Source organism: Desmodus rotundus, chromosome 4 (assembly GCF_022682495.2).
Source record: "Desmodus rotundus isolate HL8 chromosome 4, HLdesRot8A.1, whole genome shotgun sequence".
Lineage (NCBI taxonomy): Eukaryota > Metazoa > Chordata > Mammalia > Chiroptera > Phyllostomidae > Desmodus > Desmodus rotundus.
This window is the reverse complement of record NC_071390.1, coordinates 1,868,051-1,891,277: the sequence shown is the minus strand read 5'-3', so window position 1 is coordinate 1,891,277 and position 23,227 is coordinate 1,868,051.

Here is a 23,227-nt window from a genome sequence, read left to right as displayed (position 1 = left end):
CTCGCCGGGGGGCGGGAGCTAGGAGCGAAGGTCTGTTGTGGGGTGTGCGGGGTGAGGGTTTTGCTGACCCTCTCAGACAGAGCCAGATGGCCAGTGTGTACTGAAGACATATGTGTACAAGTATGTATGCGTGCTTGTAGACACACATTCATTTACATGTATATTCATTTTAATCCATGCGTCTATCACCTATGTGTCTATATGTCTACCCATCATTCGTCTGTCATTTATCTATTACCTATTATCTATTTATCAATCTATCATCTAGCTATCATCTATCATTCTATTGTCTTAAGCTGTTTAATCCATAAGTAGTAACTGATCCCTCCCATCTTCGCCCTGCTCCTACTACAGGCCGCCCATTTCTGTCCCACTGCAGGACACCACTTGTCCCCACCCACCCCCACGGACCCTCCCCTGTTCCCTCTGCCTGCCGTGGGCTGAGTTTTTCAGGAAAAGGGAGAGGAAGCAGAACCAGAGACACATTACTGATTTCCCAGTACTAAAGGGATGCATGCCTTCCATGAATAAAGCCAGCTTTGGTTTCATGCACTTTTTGGGGGGCATTTTGGTGGAATATTTGTGCTGATATTGTGGTGAGTTTTTGTGTCTGTGTTTACAGGAACAGCTGGCCAGTAGCTTCTCTTTCTTATAAGGTCCTTGTCAGGTTTCAGCATCAACGCCAAAGTATTCCCACAAGATGAGTCGGGAAGTGTTTCACCTGTTTTTCCTCACTTAAAAGGTTTCTGTAAGACTGTGGTCATTTCCCCCCAAAATGTTGAGAAGACTTCATTAATGAAACTCTCTGGGCCTGCATGCAGATTTTCAGGGGTGGGGGAAGGTTTAAATCACAATGACATTTCTCTAATAAATACATGATTGTTCGTATTTCTATTTCTTCTTTTATCAGTTTTCTAAGCTGTGTCCCTGTAGAAATTGCCCTACTTCACAACTCTGAAGCAATCTGCACAAACTTACGTGTAACAGCCTGTCATTCTCTTTTCGGCGTCTGTAGACTGAGTGGCCAGGCCTGACTTTTAATTCTTCATTTTGATGACACCTGTCTTCTCTCTCTTCTTTCTAGACAAGTCCTGTTAAGGAGCTGCTGGTTTTCTTAGATTTTAAAGGAATTACTTTTGACTTTGATTTTTCTCTCTCGTTTGTTCATTTTACATTTTAAAATAGTATTTTTCTTAATTTTGCTTGGGTTTAATTTACTTTTCTTTCTCTGACTTTCTAAGATGGATAATTATGTTTGATTTCAGGCCTTTCTCTGTAGTGTTTACACAAGCACTCAAGGCTGTTGATTTCCCCCTACACATGCCTTTAGAGACACCCCATGCGTGGGGTGATATTGCATTTCTTATCGTTTCTTACAAAATTTTACAGTTTTCACTATAATTTGTCCTTTGATCCACCGGAGAAGTGTATCGCAGTAGTTCCAAACACTGGAGGACTTTCCTGGTTACATTCTTGTCGTTGATGTACGGGCTATTTCTTCTCTAGTCAGAGGACACATTTGGTACGATTTCACCCCTTGTCACTTTGTCCAGGTGCTTTGTGGCCCGGAGATGGCTGTCACCGCGCCACTGGTGCTTGTCTGCCCTGGAGCTTCAGGGTGGGCACGGTCTCACCCCTCCGGCCTTTGCATCCAAGTTCCCCTCGTTTCCCGCTCCCCGTGGGGCTTCTCCGATTTTCCCTTGTGCCTTGTAGGATCGTCCACCGCTCCCTGCGACCCTTGCTGCTGCTCAGATACATTTAGATTGGACTTCTGAATTTTTAGTTTTTAATGTCATTTTCTTATGTCTAGCTCTTTTTTTCCATTTTTAATGCATCTCCCTTTTTTTTTAGCCTGTTGCCTTGTTTTGTATTTTTCGGGAAAAAATGTGCATCATTTTACTCTAGTTTCCCTCACTTTCTATATACACTGTTCTGTACTCAGTCAAAGACACAGCCATCTCTTTGTGATTTATACGTATTTAAAAAATAACATATATGAAAGTGCTATAGATAGTAAAGGCGGCATGATGTTAAGGCGATATTATTAGCCTTGATGGTGCTCTGCCACAAATACCAATTCTTGACAGTCTAATGGAATCATGGGAAACTCAGCAAGGACACTGAAGCTGCCAGTGATATATTGCCGAAACTTTTCTCAGAGGCACAGGGGTGTCTTATAATAGCACCGACTTTTGTACATATTTGGAATCAGCGCGGAGGAACAGAGAGTGCTTGCAAGCCTCGGCCTTAGACGTCTGGCCTGGGCCCCCTCTGACCGGGGCCTCACGCTCTCCTCTCCTGCCTGCGCCTGCGAGGGAAGTGGCAGGTGACGGCTAGTGGGTTCACACTTGGCCAACAAGATGTCACTGGGTTTGAACAACCAACACAAGCTCAAGCTGTCACAGTGGACGGGACGCCGGGAAGGCTATCAGCGGCAGGTGGCCGGGTGGTTGAAGCAAGACAGGCAGTGATCTCACGACTTGGGGGGCTGAAGTGCGGGCTCCCCATTTCCGGCCTTATCCCACTGATGCTGCCTGGAAGTCGGAGTTTTCTCTCTGCCCTCCACCGCTCACTCCCCTGTCGTCCGGCAGCAGAGGTTCCGGACCTTCTCCCGCTGCAGAGGTGGGAAGGGCTGGGCGGGGCGAAGACAAAATCTTTCTGGGGCCCTCTTTCTGTGCCCAGCCTTCCTCTCCCCGGGGCTTGCGGACCCCCAATTACCAAGGGGAGGCTGCTGGGTGCACGGCTCTGTTCATTCTGCAGGCCAGGGTGGTGCCGGCGGGCTCCTGACCTCCGTGCCCGGCTGGGGCAGTTGCTGATTCGGGTAACTCGGAGCCCACGGTCTAGTTCGTCATGTTGTCTAGTGAAAGTTGAAGATATGACCTGCATCCAAACCTGAGAATCATTGTCAAACCGTCCCTTTGTCCTCTGTATTCCAGTCTGCAATATCACGGGCCGAGGAAAACCATGCACAGTGGATGAGAAAACGGTTAAACCACACGGGCTTATTGTTCTCCACTTGTTGCACAGCTATGCACTTACACACGTATTTATCATTCTGTGCGTGTAGACGCAATTCATTACATTTATTAGTTATACATTATCATGTAATTATGTATTTACCACTGATTACTGAAATAAAGCACAAATTACATTACTCGCTTTGAGTGGAAGTTCAGTTCAGCTTCTCTGTCCCAAGCTGGGTTTCTGAGTTATGGATGATGGGGAGTTAAGACCCTCCGCTGAAAGGAATTTGCTGAAGGCTGGGGAACTGGGGGCCGTGGTGTGTCTGCCTCTCCCCCAGGCCCGCCTGCCCTGTCTGTCCAGGGCGCCGGGGGTCCGCTCCTCCTGCTCCTGCCCTCGTCCAGCCAGGTCTCTGCTCCTTCCTCCCTAACGACCGTCCGCTCACAGGCCCCTCTACACGTCGCTGTCCTCTGTGGTCCTGATGGAACTCATCTCTTTTGGCTTTGTACTTCTTCAGGATTTTGCGTCTCTGTTGCAGTATGTTGCCTTTTCTGCTTTGTTACAGTTACTACCATCTGTCCCCCTGCAGTTGGATGGTAAGATTCTTGGAGATGGGAACAAAGCCTTCTTGTTCCCTCTGTATCCCCTCCCAGCACCCAGCACGTGACTGCTTGGGGAGGGACTCACTGAGCAGGGGAGGGTCCAGGCTCTGCCTTCAGGGGTCTGTGGTGCATTGTATAGGCTTGTCACCTGAGCCACGCCAAGGAGCCAGCCAACCTGCCCTCGCAGAGGTGACAAGGAGCAGAGGACCGTGGACAAGCTGAGACTCAAGCTCCTTTATCTTCTAGTTGCACATTTTAGGGTAATTTTTCCACGAACAAGGGTGTGATGCTCAGACATTCTGGCATCTATTAAAAAAAAAAGCGATGCGGACCCGGTGTTGCTGAACCTCTCACCTGCACTAACTCACTGAGACCCGGCGCAGTCGTCACCTGCGGCCCCGATGCAAATGACAGCACCTGGGCAGCTCATCCCCAGCGGTGGGGACGATACCGTGGCCTTGGTGATTATTAACCGATTTTGACACACTCGGAAACGAAGATGCTCCCAATATGTACTCCCTGCAGCCTCCGCGGCTATGATCTCATCATGTCTGGCCTGTTCTGGGGAAGGATATTCTTGGCGTGTCACTCCCAGTCACATGGATGCTCTCATGGACCTGCCACCAGGCCTTCCAGGAGGACCTCTGCCTCGTTGCTGGGCTCTGTCCTCTCCTCTGGTGTCTTTGGTCACGGCATGTGCCACCTGTCCTGGGGTGTGCGGACACTGTGCTCACTCAGACCACAGCTTGTGCTGCTGGACCAGGGCCGCGTGGAACCCACGGGTCCCGCTCTGTGAGTGGTGCTCGGCTCCGTGACGAGCGCTGGGTCTGGAAGCTGCCGGAGCGACTCGCTGTGGCGCGGCCCAGCGTGACTCTGGCTCTCTGGGCTTTGGCTGTGTACTCTGCAACATCGGAGCTCCCACCGAAGGGGCAGAGTTGTCTGAATTTCCGTTTGACATTTTCCTCTACAATTGCTCTGACATCTCCATTTATAAGTTTCTTTTCTTGTTAAAGCAAGATTGGAAAAGTGAATTCGAGACAAGTCTTGGCTCGAAGCCTGAGGGAGTCGGTGCTCAGCTTAATTGGGGAGCGTCTAACCCAGTTACCGTCGATGGGTGAGCACACCCCTCATGCCCTGAATTCCGGAGGGCTCTCTCCCAGTCAGTGCCCGCATTCTTCTCCTTGCTGATGTCTGTGGGGGACCAGTTAGGTCCCACGCTCGTGTTACACTTGGTCCTGAGTCCCCCTTTCCCACAAGACCCCGGGAAAACTCAGGTTTGTGTGATGATGAGTGCTGGTGTGGGGGACCCAGAGACACCCGGGTGTCCGCCACACAGGGTGGCCTCTGTTGGCACACCAGGGACAGAACAAATCAATGTGCTTTTGTCCGGGTCCCAGACACCTCGGTTCCGATAACCTAACAGTAACAGCTGTATCACCTGGCTGAGTTTTCTTCGGCGAATCAATTACATCGAGGACTCGCTGATATCGCCAAGGACTCGCCGCGGCAGCTGCTTTCCTCGTGGACTGGGAAGCGCACAGCCTGCGTTGCTCCTCTCTGGGCGTGTGCTCGGCTCTCACATGATAATTGTGTCTCCTAAAAAGCTGTCTTCATAGAAACTTACATTACAGGAGTGAAAATTTCAATAGGAACAGGAAGACAGTTAGATTTGGGTTTACGGTAACGAAGTGATTTTTCCCGCAGGAATTTCAGCAACGCAATTGATACTGACGGCTGCAGGTATATCTAGACAAACGGAAGGTTAAAACTTCCTTAATTCTTTTCAGTCTTGACATGCAGAAGTCTCCCGTTCTCCCCTCCTGCTCGCAAGTTAGCTTGCAGCCGTTCCTTAGCGATGCTTCGAGGCACCCACACCCCAGAAACGACCGGGTGCCCTGTGCTCCCCGAAGGGTTCTTGTTGTGCCCTGCTGCTCGTTCCTTTTGCAGGGGAGCTCTATAATGAATTGCGTCCCCTAATTAATACTATTGAGTCCTTGCCTTACACATGAGAGACGGTTACGCATGTTATCTCAATTTTCGCCACAGTTGTGCATGTTCTTCTCATTTGGAAGGTGAGGACAGTTGCTTAGAATGACCCCAAGGACAGTGACAGAGCCAAGATGTAAGCCCACGACCCTTCCCCCAGGGCCCCAGCTTCTAGGTCACGTGACATCATCGCCAACGGCCCCCTGTGGAGTGAGCACGCTCGCTCCTCAGTGAGACACGTGCTGTGCCTCTCCACCACGGCCAGGGCGGCGTGGGTCTCAGGTCTGAGACGGGGTGCTGTGGGTGGCTCGTAAACTGGGGTGACGATTCTTCAGATACTCGTTCGTCTATCGCATTATCCCCGAAACGTTACCAGCTCATTGTCTGGAAAGCCGAGTTAAGTTATTTTTAGATGGTTTCCTCACATTTCACTCTGACACGTTGCAAACACAGACCAGCCAATGGAATGCTGGTAGGATGGGCCTCCACGCGCCCTTGGACAGCAAAGCGCTCTCCCGGTCTCACTGCACCCACCCCCTGGTCTCCCCCTGACCTCACTTCGCTGTTTGCTCTGTTTTCAGTGTGTCTGTCCCCCCAGCTTTGCTGAGGTGGAATTGACATGTAACCTGAGTAAGCCAAAGGTGCACAACGCGAGGAGGTGGTACACCTGCATATCTGATACATGTATCTACTGTGGAACGTGGGCGTATCCTTCACCGCGTATCATCACCATCTTACTGCTGTCGTTACAACCCGCTCTCACGGCCACTTTCTAGCACATGCAACAGTGTTGTTACCCAGAGTCCCACGCTGTCCCCAAGAGCCCTGGGGCGTCTTCATTCATCTTCTAACTGGGAGCTTGTTCCCTGTGACCCCTGTCACCCCATTCCCCACCCCAGCCCCTAGTGATCACCAGCCCCCGCCTCTCTCTCTGACTTTGACATTCCTAGATTCTGTGTGGGAGGACAGGCAGGGGCTCCTCACTGCCACCCTGGTGACTTCTGAGTCCCACACATCACACACACTGAAGACACACCCTGTAACCGGACATCTGGACACACGGGCCCCCCCATAGAACTCACACCCCTGTGGCGGCAGAAATGCCCGACCCAGTCACTTCCCGCACCCCCCTCCACCCGGGACACGGTGCTAGGGACTCTTCTCCCCCCATATGAGTCTTGTCTCCTGTGAGATCAGCTTCAGTGGCAGGAAGTTGCAGAGCACTTCCTGTAACTGAAAGAACACGATGCAGATTCTTTCGTGTCAGCCTCGGTGCCATCTCTCCACGTGCAGGAAGTACTAGCTCATTTTTTCTCTCTCCGCGTATCGTCCTGTATCGTAAATTGTGTGCCCATCCGCTCAGTACGAGATGGACAATTGGGTGGTATCGATTTCCATCACTGTGACTAAAACCGCTATAAATATTCTTATGCACATTCTTTTTAAAAAAGATTTAAAGATCTTTTATTATGCTATAAATATTAGGAGACAACTAACTGTATGTGAATAAAAATATAACCACATTGGAAATAGGAGCGGCGCATGCCCAAGGGAAAAACCCGTGTTTAATAAAAAAGCAACAAAGTTTAAATCTTTAATTAAGATCTAAATTTTCAGTAGTTAGTGGTTTGCCTTCAAAATTGCATGCACATTTCCTGAAGCGCATGGCCGATGTCCCTGTTGTGGGTCTTTGGCACCCTCCCCGCCGGGGTACCAGCCGCTCTGGCACGGCTCCCACCTTGCCAGGGCGGGGGGCCTGGGGGTGAATGGCCCATGGAGAGCGACCAGGCTGCGCACTCACGGAGGGCGTCAGGTCAAGAAGCCGAAACAGAAGAGGGAGCGTGGCTCTGTTCCTGCCACTGCTGCTCCCAAGTTTACAAATCAGCCCCATCTCGTTGAGACAGAGGAGCGGTAACTGAGGGATGGCAGGTGGGGTCGAGAGAGGCAAGAGGTGTGATGTTAATGGACACTCTTCACGTGAGCAAACGTGAAGAGCAGGGAAGAGGCAGACCCTCCTTCGCAAACTAAAAAACGAACAGTGTGGTTCGAAGAAGTTTTACTGCGCCACTAGTGGAAAAGGCATTGGGATAATATTTAGTAACACTTTCCCCCCGTCCGTAAATAGAGGTTTGGCATGTCAGATGGGGACGGCAGGGTGTTCTCCGTCAGTCACTCTCTGACGCGTCTTGCTTTATGTCCTCTTCCCCCCTCACTAGCCAATAGTTTCACCGTAAAACGTTATTCAGGAAAGACCCACACGCCGTATATTTTGGAGTATCTTGTTCACTTGAGAATGTCTATCTGTTGCCATCACATGTGGTCATAAACAGAGAAGAGCAAAAATGGAAAAGATAAAGGTATTCAAGAACAATACAGGAAATTTCCTAAGGCAGAAGGTACAAATTTTCCCATCCGTGGGATCAACAGCGGCTGACCCGATGAGGTCAAAGTCCCACACCCGGGCCCAGTCACATGATAGGCGGAATGCGAGCTCCGAAATGTCCTAAGAGGTTTCACAGAGACCAAAGCAGGTGCCCTCCGAAGAATAAGGACGCGGCCGATCCAATTTCTCAGCGACAGCACCACATGCTGGACGAGGGAGGAGTGAAGAAGGCTCTTCCACGGTGAGGGGTGGTACCTTGAACCCAGACTTGGTACCCGAAGGCTATGACCATCCATATTCACATCATGCTCACGAGGTGCCTGCCCCTCTTCTTCATGTGGTCCTAGTTTATTTGCTCCTGTGCTTTGGACACCACAGCAGTCCCGTCGGCCGGGCGAGCAATTAGAAGCACAGAGAGGGTGAGTGATTTTCCCAAAGACACGGAGCACTGGGGCTGCGGTGTGGGCACAAGGCTTCTGCCTGGACGTTCCCGCTTCTCAACGCTCTTCTCTTCTGTTCCCTCAAACCCAGGCTACGTGTGAGGCCAGCGCCAAGGCAGCTTCACCATCCAGGAACTCAGAGTTTACCTTTTATACATTCTCTCTGGAAAGACACAGTGTACACGCACTCCAGCTTCCCTTGGAGAGGCACGCAGGGCAGGCGTCTGCTGGACTTGCTACAACACCACCAAAGCTCTTTCCAAGGGGACTGTTCCGGCTCATGCGCCATCCAGGGCTGCGTGGGAGCCCGCGCTGCTCGGGTTCCTGGTCAGCGTCCGTGGTGTCGGGTATCCCGTTGTGTCCAGGTCCGCGTTCCCCCGGTGACGAGGGTTGCTGAGCGTCGTGGCCACAGTCCCCGGCACCCTTCATCTGTGAAGTGTCTGCTCAGTTACTGCCTTGCCCGTATTTTATTTTAGTTGGGCTGCTGTCTTTCTATTACCGAGTTGTAGGAGCCGCTTCATATTCTGGACATAAATCCTCTGTCAGAAAAGTGTTTTGGACACATTTGTGTTGCTGAATCATTTTACCGGTGGCATCTGATGAGCATCGGTTTCTAACTCCGATAAGTCTAACGCATCCTTTTTTTTCCCCTGGCTTTTTGGGTTCTGCCTGATAAATCTTTGTCTGCCTCTAGGTTGCAACAATATTCTCTATTTACTTCTAAAAGCTTTACAGATCTATAATTTATATAGACCTATCATCTGTAATCCATCTTGAATGATTTTTTTTGGCGTGGTACACAGTGGGGGTGAGGGGTCAAACTGAATTTTTCCAGTGTGGATGTCGGTTGTTCTAGTACTGTTTGCTGAATTTAATTTTCCTCCTGAAATCTTTGGGCTCTTTGTGAAAAGTCTATTGACCGTATAAGTGTTGGTCTATCTCTATAGTCAATTCCCTTAATCTTGTTCTCTACTCCTGTGCCGACACCTTGCTGTCTGGGTTACCGAGGCTTCTCAGTGAATCTAGAATTCCGACAGGGAAGGCCTCAGCTTGGTTTTGCTTTTTCAGAAAATTTTGGACTTTGCTAGGCCCTTTGCATTTTTATATAAATTTTAGACTTCTATTGTCAATTCCTATCAAGGAGACTGCGAGGACATCGATAGGACTGCATTGAATCTATAAATGGATTTGCAGAGCATATATGTCTTAACGATTTGCAGTCTTTGAATCCATAAACATGATACGTTTTTCTAGTTTTGGGGGTCTTTAAAAAGTTTCTGTAACAAAATTTTATAGTTTTGAGTAGAAAGGTTCTTCCTGTCTTCTGTAAGAGACTCAGTTATTTACCTTTGGCAGGTGACACGTGGAGAGGAGAATCGGCTCTCACAAATCCAGCTGCGACAAACGTTGGCTCAGCAGTCTGTCGGGGAACCTACGTTCTCCCTGCTCTCGGGTCAGCACCTGCGCGGGGGAGGCGAGGTCAGGGAGCAGGTATTGCTCACCGCGTGAGAACAGCGACACACGCTGCCCCCCAGGGTTGCACCATGGAGCCCCTCCCTGCCCCGCCCCCCGGCAGCGTGAGTCCTTTGCTCCACAGCCCGGCCGGCACTGGGAGGCTCGGCGGTGTAGTCTTTCTAGGAGGTGTGTGGCTGTGCCATTTTAATTGACATTTCCCTAATGACATTGAACACCTTCTAATGTATTCAGCTGTCCCTTCTGCATTTTATTTGGCACAACGCCCGTTGCCGATTTTTTACTGAGTTTTTTATTGTCTTCCGATGGAGTTTTGAGAGTCTTTTTTTTTTTCCTGCTGTAAGTCCGTCATCAGATACGTGAGTGGAAATGTTTTCTCCTGGCCTGTGGGGTGTGTTTGCACCAGCTCAGCGATGTTTCTCAGAGAACTCAGTATTTGCGTATCAGGGAAGTCTCTGACTCACCATGGTCATTTTCCAGGGACTTGCAGATAAGCAACCTTTAACTCAAGGCCACAGGATTTTTCTTTTATGTTTTTTTCTTCTGGAGGTTTTATAATTTTAAATCTTATTTCGATCTGTGATTCATTTCGAGTTAGTTTTTGCATGTAGCGAGAGATATAGATCAAAGTTTACATTTTGCCTATGACTAGCCAGTTGTTCCAGCACCATTGTTTGAAAAGATGGTTCTTTTTCCAAGTTTCTTTGGCTGTATTTAGGCCTTTGCATTTCCACATGGATTTGAGAATTGGCTTCTCCACTTCCACAGAAAAGCATTCTGGGGTTTCCTTGGAGTTTGCAATGATTCTAAAGACCCGTTTAGGGAGAACTGAGACATGAACGATACTGAGTTTTCTCAACTGGCAACATGGTATCTTTCTCTGTTTACTTAGGTCGACTCCCTTCCATAGCAATTAGCAGTTGTCGCTGTAGATGTCTCGCGTGTCTTTCGTTAAAACTTTCCCTAGGTATTTCGTACCTGTTGGTGATAAATTATGTTCAATTCAATACTTTCAATTTATAATGATTGGTCACTAGTTTACTGATTTGTATATATTGGTCTGATATCTGAAATGTTGCTAAACAAAATGATTTGTTCTAGTGTCTTTAAATCAGTGTTTATAGGTATTGCTCAGATAATCGCTGCAAAATGTGCATGATTCTAAGCTGAAAACATGAGTGAAATGCTTGGCTTTATAGGAATGGGTAACAAAAGGACCGGACGGACCTTCAGTAGGTGAACGGTCTAGTGTGTCAGAGCCGGTGGCCTTGGGGTGACGAGCTCTGAAGTCGTGCAGATGGGTGGGGCCGTGTTCACGCGGAGATGCGGTGGGGGCCGGGGCCAGTGGTGGGAAGGGGGCAGCTCCTCGGGAGGCTGGCTGAGCAGGCGTGGGGGGCACGCAGAGAGCGCTGGGCTGGGGGAAGCAAGAGGGGCGGCAGCTTGCGACCAGGCGATGGTGTGCCCTACAAACTATAATTCAGGGTCAGTCTCTCAGAATGAAGGGAGAGAAATTGGTCAACGTGCTGCGTGGTGTGTTTCTCCCCAAATCATCCCAATGTTCTTTGAGGAAAGAGAACAGAATTAAAGAAATTGGGCTAAAATGAACTGTCAGACCAATCCACCAATGGATCTGTTGCCAAATTTCTTACACTGAATGTTATTTCCACTTGCGGAGACAACAGGTAATTAGAGAGCGTCGGGCTCGGCTCCCAAGTCTCACTGTGGCCCCCGTCCAGCCGCAGGGAGGCTCACAGTCGAAAGCCAGATGTTCAGCTAAAGACCTAAGTGGACAGATGTGGACGACGCACATCGCAGAAGTATGCAGGGGGAACCCTCTCTGTGCTCGGGGACAGCATCAGGGACTCTGGAGGGTTTGTGCGCCTGCCTCCTTTCGCCCCGAAGCCCTGAAGGCAGGCGTTTCGATGCCGTGGTCAGGCTCGTTCGTGCGTTCGCGCCGATGGTGTTCGCCAACACGTATGGAAAATTAGAGCAACGGGATGACTCACTGGGCAGACGTTTGCTGAGGGCCTTCCAGGTGCAGCCACTGTACTCACTCCTTGCTTGGACTAGCAGAGACGCGCGTGGTGACGCCCCGCTCGGTGCAGGACGGTGGGACCCCACTCGAGGCGATGGCGGTGCTGCTCAGGTGACAGGCTCCAGAACAGAGGGTCAGGTGACCGCGGGGGGGCCCCCCCAGGAGGAAGCGCACTTCTAGGGGCCAAGGTGACGGGTGGACACTCGAGATTTCTATTTCCTCCTTTTCTTTCCACAGTTGAAAATTCTTTTTACCACGTGCTTGTGTTTTTTTAAGCAACAGGAAAGCTCGATGAATCGTGACAGGCAAGCACCCTCCCAGCCACGTCGTGAGTACACAGCCTCGTGCTGCGCCCGACACGTGGGCCTGTGGGCTTCACCGCCTGCCTACCGCTTCCCGCAGGTCAGCTGCACCTCCGCGGGGCAATCATAAAACGTGGCCAGGACCACGCGTCCCCTCTGGTTGTTACAGTATTTTGTTCCACAGATATTCATGGAACATGTGTTACGTGCAGTGTCCTGTCCGGGGCTGTGCTCTCAGGCTTGTGAGCAGGGAGGAAAGGTCCTGGGGATTTTGGATGCGTGATCCGAGATCCGTTTCTTTGTCAAAGAGGCTCCTGCAGCAGCAGGGAGGTGTCAGAGAGCCCGCTCTGCTTGGAGCTAAAACTCAGAGAAGCAGGACGTGCCTGGGAAACTCCGCCGACAAATTCTTGAGTTGGAAACGCACAGTGCCGAATTCTTCAACACAAAAAATTATGCTTTAAATTGCACTTTGGACACGATATCCACTTTTTTGGCTCAACAAACAAACCCGAAATTGTTTTTAGCTTTCTGCTCTGGCATTCACAAAGTTTTGCCTAAAACCCTTGGAGATTTGCTGAAAAAGATTTATTTATGTGCATTCTGAAGAGCATGCCAAAATCCCACTGCTTCACGTTGTTCAAGATTCTTCTAAATGAAAAAGCGAGTGCGCGGGCGGGTGAAGTGCTGGCGGGAGGGGTATTGTGCCCGGCGGGCGTGTTTGCTTCCAGGGGAGGGAGGACGGCGGACAAGGTGACCGCGTAGTCACGCGCCTGCCTTGCAGAGCCCAAGAGTTGATTTTCCTCCCTACACAGTCGCTGTCGTTCAGGGGAAAACACACCCAGAAAAGTCTATCGGTTTGGGTGCTCTTTCCATTGATTTTATACGAAGTCCTGTGAGTGGATGAAAGACAACCCAAACCACCCAACCCCCCCCTCGAACAGAGCACTGAAATCACACACGAAGCAAACTGTCTTACTCGGTCAGAAGTTCAGATATTTTGCAGCTCAACTCAACAGTCAGGGTTAAAAGACTGAGTGTTTGCTCGGAAACATTAAAAACCAATAAACAAAACACCCCCCAGCCCTCACCGGTGTGGCTCAGCGGGTTGGGCGTCACCCTGCAAAGCAAGAGATCGCAGGTTCGATTCCCGGTCAGGGCACAGGCCTCGTTTGCGGGTGTGGTCCCTGGTCAGGGCGTGTACGAGAGGCAGCTGATTGATGCTTCTCGCTCACATTGATGTCTCGCTCTCTCTCTTTCTCCCTCCCTTACCCTCTCTAAAAATTAAAAAAAGTATTAGAAAACACCCAAATAAGTCATTTTTCCTCAGAAGAAACTTGCTCATTAAAAAAGTGCTTTATGCAAACATAAATAACACAATATTTGCATCTTTGTGGATTGTTTACTGATTGAAACACTATTTATACTGTGGTGCAGATTAGCATGAACTATCCAAACTGCCTCTGGATCCAGAAAAATGTTGCATAAATAGTTTTCTACCATGGAGACAAAAAGAAAGAAAACAATAACTGTTGTTTAGTTTGTGCTGACAGCGACAGATCCTTGGACGCCCCACGAGCCTGCAGCAAAGTCCCCCTGCTGTGCCCTCCCCAGGGCCCCGCACTGACGGCCCGGCCACGATGACCGACGGTCCCTTTGGTGGCAGAATTTCCCGGTGCCCACCTGATAGGACCCCTCTCCTGACCGCGGCGCTGCGCTGGTTTATGTACACAAGCTCTCGAATACACGTCACGGTGGAGTGAAGTGGGCGGAAGGGAAACGTTTTCAAAGCATGGGGGAACCGACTGCTTATTTCTGTTCTCTGTTTTGGTCCTGCCCCGAAGTGAACAGCACTGGGCCCGTGGGCCCAGGGTCAGGGGCAAAGCCAGAGGCGGAGCAAGGGCCCAGGATGCCTCCCTGGAGGCGCTGTAGAGAGTGAGGTTGCGAATGAAAGAACTTCATGGTTTCTGCACCATGCGCAGCCTCACCAGGCAGCCACACGGCTTCACGCCCGAGTGCATCCACCTGGGTGCGTCTCCAGTCTGTCTGTGCGCTGCCGTCCTCCTGCATCACTCACCGCGGCCACCGGCCTGTCTGCCGTGGCCATCCCCTGAGCCTCGCGAGTGGCTGCTGTCCTGCCTGCTCTCTCTGGGTGACCACCCGGACCACTGTCCCCTCTCCATCAGTTCTACTGATGTCCCTACCCGGTTCCCATCTGACGGCCACCATCCTGGTGGCTCCTTGGACAGGTGATGAAGGCCCTTCACACTGGCCCTTTGCTCCCGGCCACCTCCTGCCTGCTCTCTCTCTGCAGTGGGGCCGTCACCCCCTTTCTTCCTGGGGGTGTAGACTTCCACGTTTACCCTTGACCCCTTTCCCACCGAAAAGGAGGCGAGACTTCCCGTCAGACAGCGCGCTCCACTTCTTGTAGAACTGATCGCGTTTCTAATTTAATAATTATTTACTGAAATCAACTTTTCCTTCTGGAGCTTTTTACATGAAAAGGGAGTACTGTCTCTCTCATTAATTATTCTGTTGCCAGTATTACAGAGAGTTCAGTTGGAACCTAGTAAATAGTTATTAAATGAATGGGCAACCTCATTTGTTATGCAAATTATGTTTAGTTTTCTTTCTGAAGACAGATCATGGGAGAGGACAGGAAGCGATGTGGAATGTGAACCAGCAAAGTTAGGAGTGCAAACTCGGGTCCTGTGTAGGAAGGGAAGCGTGACAAGCGTTCCAGCACAAACTCACACATCTGTACAAGTTGGTGGAGGGCCAAGGCATTCTCTGTTGTGAGGAATCTCTCTCTGTCGGTAAGTGAACCTGACCTAGCTTCACTGAAAAGGGTGTTTGTGGGCTGCCGCGAGTGGGCACAGCCCGGGCGGGCGGCGGCAGGCCCCCCGGAACCAGAGGCTTCCCCTGAGAAGTGGGGCCGGGGAGAGGGTGTGTCCACCAGGAGCTTCCCGGGTAAGTAAACCAATAGGCATTTAACTCTTGGTTGCATGAGCTACAGAGAGTCACCATTTAGTTTACTATCGAAGCCACGCATTTCCGAGAGTGGAAGAAACCTCTCTTTGTGATCATGCTGGAGTAACAGGCACAGGACAGGACTCGGTCCCCCTCGCCAGGCGGAAGCCACCGTGGAAAGTTTCTGTCTGGGGCGGAGCCACAAGGCAGTTTAGCCTCGAGAGGAAGCAAGGTCAAGGCAACGATGAGAAGGGGGCATGCCCCCCGGAACAGCATTGGGCCCCTTTTCCCACCACGCTGGCCCCTGGTGGCCCCTGAAGGCGACCCTAGTGCTAATGTAACAGGTCAGTGCAAGGACATGGGAGGACCACTCCCGACGGACACTGTTTTGTCTTTGGAGCTTGTTCTCCAAAAATAACGATTCCTGCTCTGCGAATGACACACCCCTTGAGGTTCTGCCTTCTCGACTTCCTCATACAGATTTCCAAATTGATTACAATAGTTTTCAAATAACTCATCCTGGCCACCCCACCGAGGAGACAGGGTAATGCAGGGGAGAGAGGCCTGAGTGGTGCCAGCAGCCACAGCGGCACCAAGTAACCGTGTATCCTGGGTCTAGCTCTGCCTCCTTTACAAACGGGCCCCTCCTCCCCCTCGGACTTGCTCGGGACCTGCGTGCCCCTTGTGAGACACCATCTTTGCAAGCAAAGAAATGACAGGCCCCGGAGGAATGTGGCAAATTCAGGACAGAACCACATGAACAGCGACATGTGACTGAGCACCCTGCCCCGCGCTAGGGACAGTAGGCTCGGAAGTGGCCCAGGGAGCTCCGCGGCTGGGCCCCTGGAGGCTAGGACGCCACCACGGCTGCTTCCTGAGTCAGAGCTGCAGGGGCAGACCTGGGCCCTGGGCGGGGTGCATGCCATTGTGGGGAGCCTCAAACAGAGGACGAGGGGCAGCAGAGCTTCACAGAGGCGCGTGGTCAGGAATCAGGAGCCTGCACGCCCTCCAGCGGGTGCCCAGCGGGTGGGTCGGGGTTGCTGCTGGGAGTGGGAGCCGGGTGGCCGGCTGTGAGCACCCTGTGGGGACACCCTGTGCCAGCCCTGGGGAAGCTCTCCCGTGGACCCGAGGGGTGGGGGCGGGGTGGGGCTGGCCCCCTCAGAGCCGGAGCGACCCCGCAGCCGGTTGCAGGGAAGGCTCTATTTAGAAAGGTGCTTTCCTCTCCCGTGGAAAGACCTGCCCATTAAAGAGCTGCTCTAGGAAAGAGCTCGTTCGGCTGAAGTATTTCATGGGAGGTCAAAGGAAAGACACTGAGTGCCTCGCATGCCCTACCCAGTGACAGCTGCGTGTTAGTGACCCAGGGAATAACAGCTGAAGATCTTAATCTGGCAAATGGTATCCTACATGCTAGGCCCTCTTTCTCTCAAAGGGTCAAAGGGTCAGTTTGGGGGCTGAACATGGAAATCCATTTCTGCACCCCCAAGTGGAGCACGGGGCGAACACCCCAGCAGGCAGAGGCTTTCTCTCAACTACCGGCTTCTGGAACCCTTTCCTCTCCTGGCACCGTGACCTGAGGCCTGGGTGGCCCTGGTTCCCCCTCCGGCCACATCTCTACCTTCCTCAGGCCTCTGCCCTGTCTCCTGCAAAGCGCACCCTCCCGCCCCTGTGGGAGTTCTCCCGGGCTCTGGTGGTTTCGGGTGAACCTTCTGCATCACTGGCCGCCTACCTGGCTTCCCGAGAGCTCAGCCCCGTGTGTTCAGCCCGATGCAAGTCCCCACCTGGATGTCACCGCACACTCGGCCCACACCAGCTCCTCATCCCCTCCAGCCAGGCCGGCCTCCCAGCTCCCCTCCCAGCCACCTGGCTGAGGCCACCTCCACCTGCACAGATTGTCACAGCTGGTTCTGGACCCCAGCTTCTTTCTCATTCAGTTCCTCTCACACACTGTCCTCAGGTTAATTCTGCTTAAAAAGGTGACATTCCTTTTTTTCGGGAGGGGGTGACTCCTGATCAACCATCAGATCAGATAGGAACTCTGGCCTGTAAGTCTGTCAACTGGGCTCCGCACGGTGCAGCCTGCTCTGCGTGACACCTGCGTTCACTCACCTCGGTCCCTGCGGCCTGGAGCGCTGGGCACTGGGGCGCCCTCTGCCCGGCCTGGCCGATGCCCAGCGCCTCCTCGTCCTGAGGGCCCCCTGCGGCCCCACAACCTGAACCCGTGCCCCTCCTCGCCCTGAGCAACATCCCTCCTTCCCGTCACTCAGCGAGGACACGTGCCCACCCAAGCCACGCCCACTTCTTCTCACGCGCACCTCCCACATCTGTCACTCACGCAGGCCGTCCTGCTCACAGCCGCGTCCTGTGAGTTTTCATTTTATGAGCATCTCGTTTCCCTACCAAATTGTAAATATTGTGAGAGTCGGTGTTATGTCTTAACTCTTTCACCATGGCGCCTGGAATAACTCTGCAGAGAGCATTTCTGTGACGTCTCCAAGGCCAGCAGCTCTGGCCGCAAGAACTCTTAACACACGCAGCCCCCGGCTATTGAGTCAGGGGCCCTGGCCTCTTTTCCCTCTGACTGTCAAATGAGACAGTGACAGAAGCCAACACAACAACAGCCGTCTGGTGTGAATGAAGCAACATTATACCTTTTTTTTGTCAGATCAGCAAAAATACATTTTTGGGTGTACTGCAAAATTTTAGTAACCAGCTTACGCGCTCCTTGAGATGAAAAGGTTGAAAGTCGCTGAAATGGAAGGGTGCGTGAAATGTCGTAGGTCACTAGCGCTCACAGGTACGGGCAACACTGTGCTATTGAAAAGTTTGTAGAATGTTCTGTGGAAAGTTCTGGAATGCAGATTCGTTTTACAGATCCTTGAATTTCTGCGTGTACGTTCATTTACCTTCAGGCACACAGAGATTCTGCCCGTAGTCCGGAAGGGGCGCACCGCTTGAACGAGGTCCCTGGTGTGCGGGTGTGTATAAACACGGGAGGCGTTTCTAGGAATGGTAAACTTCCCTCACGTGAAGTAATAACCTGGGAGAGGAGAAGAGCAAACAGTCATTCCAACAGCGAGAGCTCGGTTTTGCTGGCTGGTGACGTGGAGGATACTGTGTTCTCTCTTTAAAAACAGTTCTCCCTTCTGGCAAAGACGAACCTTGCCCAAGCCCATGACTCGTGGGAGGGGGGCGCATCTGTTCTTGTGGCCCCGTGGTGTGTCCACGGGTGGCTGGGACACCTTTTCCCTGCCGCTGGCAGCCCTCGCTGTATCGCTGCCCCCAAAACACAGTGAGGGGTCCCCAAACACAGCGACACAGCGAGGGCTGCCAGCGGCAGTGGTGGCATCGAAGGGGTGAAATAAACCGCCGGGGACCACTCTATGTTTTATTCCTTGCTGGAAAAGTTGGCATTAGTTGTTTGCCTAAGACTCCAAGCTGACGAGCTGTTTCATCACCTTCCTGCTAATACACTCTAGGAGACGGGAGCGTGGCAGAGCCAAAGGCGTGCGAAGGTAAACATGGGAATAATTTACACTTTCAACTGGTGTTAAATAAAAGGTTTTAATCTAGACAGGGAGCTGATGATAAATATTCATTTCTCATTTCCAATGAGTAAACTTTATCTCTTTTTAAAAGCCTTTTCATTTGATTTTTTTCCCCCTTGGAAGATAATGGCAAAGTTGACACGGGCACGCTGGGGAATAAAATTTCCCTCTGGTCAACACAGCCGTGAAGAGTTATTATGAAAATCACAATTTGCAATAATTGCCGACGTTGTAATGAGGAGCCACCTCAGGGTCCCCGTGTCCCCCGGCCCCAGTGGTGCACCTTCCCGGGATCGTTTTCCTAGGGGAGGTGACAGGGAAGCAGAGGCAGAGACTCCTGTCCAGCGGACACTTTCTTGGCCGGCCACCAGCCCGGAGAGAGGCCGCCTGCCCGTCCGAGAGACACAGTCAGCTCCATTTAACCAGCCCGCGCTGGCCTTGGCCCGTGGAACAGCAGTGTGAGCGACACCCAGTCCCGGCCACATCCGGGGACCTGCGGGCGTGTCCCAGGTCGGTCCGGGTCCCTGACCACCCCCGTGCACAGCCCGGGGCCGTCCCACCAGCTCCCCCATGCTGTCCTCGCTCCCCCTTCGGTGAGCACGGTAGACACGGGTCGTCCTTTTTCCTTTTTTAAGTGGCTTTCCTGAGGTACAGTTTGCACACCATGAAATCCGCCCACTTTAAGTGCCCCGCTCAGTGATTTGGGGCATTTTTGGAGAGCTCTGCCACCATCGCCATCACCACCATCAGCCGACTCTAGAACATTTCCATCAGCCCCCGAAGAGCCCTGTGCCCATTTTGGGCGCCCCCCACCCCTGACCCTTTCCGTGTCCTCTTCCTCCTCTGTCTGGCTTCCGCCGGGCGGTGGTTTGCATTCAGAGCGTGGTGGTCCGGTGGGTGGATTTGAACGTGTGAACTTCGTGTGGATTCCGAGGCCTTCACGTGGGGTGTCAGAGCTGATGTGAGCCGTGGGCGCTCCCTCGTCTACAGTTTCCACTTTCGGGTCGAGGACACCCACTAGCTCTCCGCCACGTGGTTAGCGAGGGAGGCGGAGGGTCTGGGATGCCCGTTAGGCGGCTCTGAGCTGAGGGGAGGCACAGGCTGCAGCAGAGACATTTTGAATTGCTTCCGGAGTCCAGACAGGCCCTTAAAGGCAAGCGCTGGCGGGTGGTTTACCCACAACTGTTATTTTAGGTGTTGTTCACGTGGCTCGAGTCCCTGCGGTGGCTCCTCCCTCAGAGACAGAGCGGGCCTGGGCAGAGGAGGGCCCTCCTGTCTGACCTTGCCCAGAGCTGGGGTTCCCCGCTAGCCCTCCCCCACCCTCCGTGCCATCCCCTGGGAAGCACTGCGATTGTCTTGCTTCCCCCTCTCCAGAGTTAGCTTCCCCCCTGCCGGGCGCAGGCCCTTCTCAGGCTGCCTGCTCGTGCAGGCGACAGGCCTGCGGGGAGGCCACCGGCGGGCGCCTGGGCTGCATATGAGGGAGCGGAACACGCGTCTTCTCCAGCTCTTCTCTGCTTAAGCAGACGGTGGCTGCTCAGAGAGCCCAGAGAGTGTTCTTATTACTTCGTTCCGAGAATATTCGTCTTCAAAGCTGAGCAGGGCGCGTCTCCCAAAGAATTTCTTTTTCTAATACGCCAACTTCTGTTCCTGGTCCCGCACCAGATTACAAACAGATAGCGATTTCTCAGAACATCTCCAAAGGGGCCGTTTACAAGGTCTTGCTCAAAGAGCACTGCGTTGTTACAAAGAATTATGTCGTTTTCAAAGATACTTCAGACCAGTGGATCAAATCTTTGCATATTTCTCCTGATTAAACCCTACTGATTAAATCAGCAGTGATTTATTCTGAAGAGTATGAGCATAAACCATAAAATAAAAAAGACTTTGATTTGAAAATTGGTCATTAAAATCATTTTCGTGAAATTACCCACTGATGTATCATTTTAATAAATAAACATATTGGATCTTTATCTTTGTGCTGAAAATCTATTTTATATTTTATCATAGCTGGCCAATGCAATGTGACTGTCCATCCTAAATAATTATATAAAAATCAATAGTAATCTTACATATCAGCCATAATCAGCACAATTAGTGGAAAACAAGTTCTTATTTACAAAAGCAGCCGAGAAGATAAAGTACTCAGCAAAAATGCTAGGAAGAATAATATAGAACCAAAAGAAGAGAAGCACAAAATTTCACTGAGAAAGGTAAATATAAGGTTTGGAGAAATGAAACAGGTATAGTATATTCTGGATGGAAAGACTGAGGGCGGTGACTATTCTATGTTATCTGTGTTTTCTTAGGTAAGTTATGGAATATTTAAATTGTTTTAGATCAGAGTCCTTTTCATCACCACTGGAAGATGTTTCGGGTGCTTGGGCTCTGGCCCCCGTGGATTCTGAATGGTGCCCAGGTGCTTCCTGAAACACAAATAAATAAAATAGGGTCCTAAAGGATATAACACTACAGGCAACAAAATCCAGGTGAGAGGAAGCTCCTGCTGAGCCTCAGAACGTGGACAGGTGTGGCCGAGGCCCCTCAGCCCTGAGGGGTCCGCTGTGTGCCGGCGGATGCAGAGTGGAAGGGGCTAAGGTGATGCTTCTGCGATTTGTGGGAACTGACACTGTCCCCCCAAAGCAAGCGTCCCGTGCTGCACGTACAGATGTAGCCCCGACGGACCACGGAGGGCGCCTGTCAGACTCAGAGCTGCTGCTGAGAGCAGCCGGGGTTGGACAGGTGGGTGCTGGAACACAGAAGTGCAGGGACAGGCAGCCCGGGGGCGTCTCTGGATCCTTTGGTGGGGAGAGCCCCCTGTGAGGAAGGACACGGGAACCAAGATGAGTGGGGCAGGTGTGGGGGGCAGGGTGGGAGGGGCTCACCTGCTGACCAGCCCATGTGGAAATGACGTGAGAAGCACGTGAGGAGGAAGAGGAGGAAGAGAAGGAAGAGGAGGAAGAGGAAAGCAGAAACTCTAACCAGTGACCCCATAGAAATTAGTCAAAAGTGTGAGATCACCTGCAACTGACAGGCCAGGTGGCAAAGCCCAGGGACATCAGGAGCACAAAGAGTAATGCTGGTTCTGCTCATGTGGAGGTAGGGAAGAGGGACAGAAAAGATGGTTCGTCTGTTTTTATAACTGAGGAACATTCTTTTTTATTATGATGTAACTACTTTTTAAAATATATTTTATTGATTACGCTATTACAGTTGTCCCAATTTTCCCCCTTTATTCCCCTCCGCCCTGCACACCCCTCCCACCTGTATCCCCCCCCTACTTAGTTCATGTCCGTGGGTCATACATGTAAGTTCTTTGGCTTCTCCATTGCCTGTACTATTCTTAACCTCCCCCTGTCTATTCTGTACCGACAATTTATGCTTCTTATTCCCTGTACCTTTTCCCCCATTCTCCCCCTCCCCCTCCCCACTGATAACCCTCCATGTGATCTCCATTTCTGTGATTCTGTTCCTGTTCTAGTCATTTGCTTAGTTTTTTCTTTTTCTTTTTTTTTTTAGGTTTGGTTGTTGATAATTGTGAGTTTGTTGTCATTTTACTGTATTTTTAATCTTCTTTTTCTTAGACAAGTCCCTTTAACATTTCATACAATAAGGGCTGGGTGATGATGAACTCCTTTAACTTGACCTTATCTGGGAAGCACTTTATCTGCCCTTCCATTCTAAATGATAGCTTTCCTGGATAGAGTAATCTTGGATGGAGGTCCTTGCCTTTCATGACTTGGAATACTTCTTTCCAGCCCCTTCTAGCCTGTGAGGTGTCTTTTGAGAAATCAGCTGACAGTCTTATGGGAACTCCTTTGTAGGTAACTGTCTTTTTCTGTTGCTGCTTTTAAGATTCTCTCCTTCTCTTTAGTCTTGGGTAATGTGATTATGATGTGCCTTGGTGTGTTCCTCCTTGGGTCCAGCTTCTTTGGGACTCTCTGAGCTTCCTGGACTTCCTGGAAGTCTATTTCCTTTGCCAGATTGGGGAAGTTCTCCTTCATTATTTTTTTAAATAAGTTTTCAATTTCTTGCTCTTCCTCTTCTCCTTCTGGCACCCCTATGATTCACGTGTTGGAACGTTTAAAGTTGTTCTGGAGGTTCCTAAGCCTCTCCTTATTTAAAAAAATTTTTGTTTCTTCATTCTGTTGTGGTTGAATGTTTATTTCTTCCTTCTGGTCCCAACTGTTGTTTTGAGTCCCGGTTTCCTTCCCGTCACTGTTGGTTCCTTGTGCATTTTCCTTTATTTCACTCTTCATAGCCTTCACTCTTTCCTCTATTTTGCGACCATACTCAGCCTCCTGATTACCAGTGGTTTGAACTCTGCATCTGATAGGTTGGCTATCTCTTCGTGGCTTAGTTGTATTTTTTCTGGAGCTTTGATCTGTTCTCTCATTTGGGCCATATGATTTGTCTGGGTGCACCTGCTATGTGGTAAGGGGCGGAGCCTTAGGTGTTCATCAGGGCGGGGCAACCCACGTGGCTGCGTCATGACGCTGTGTGTATGGGAGGGGTCTGAGAGGGAACAGTGCTGCT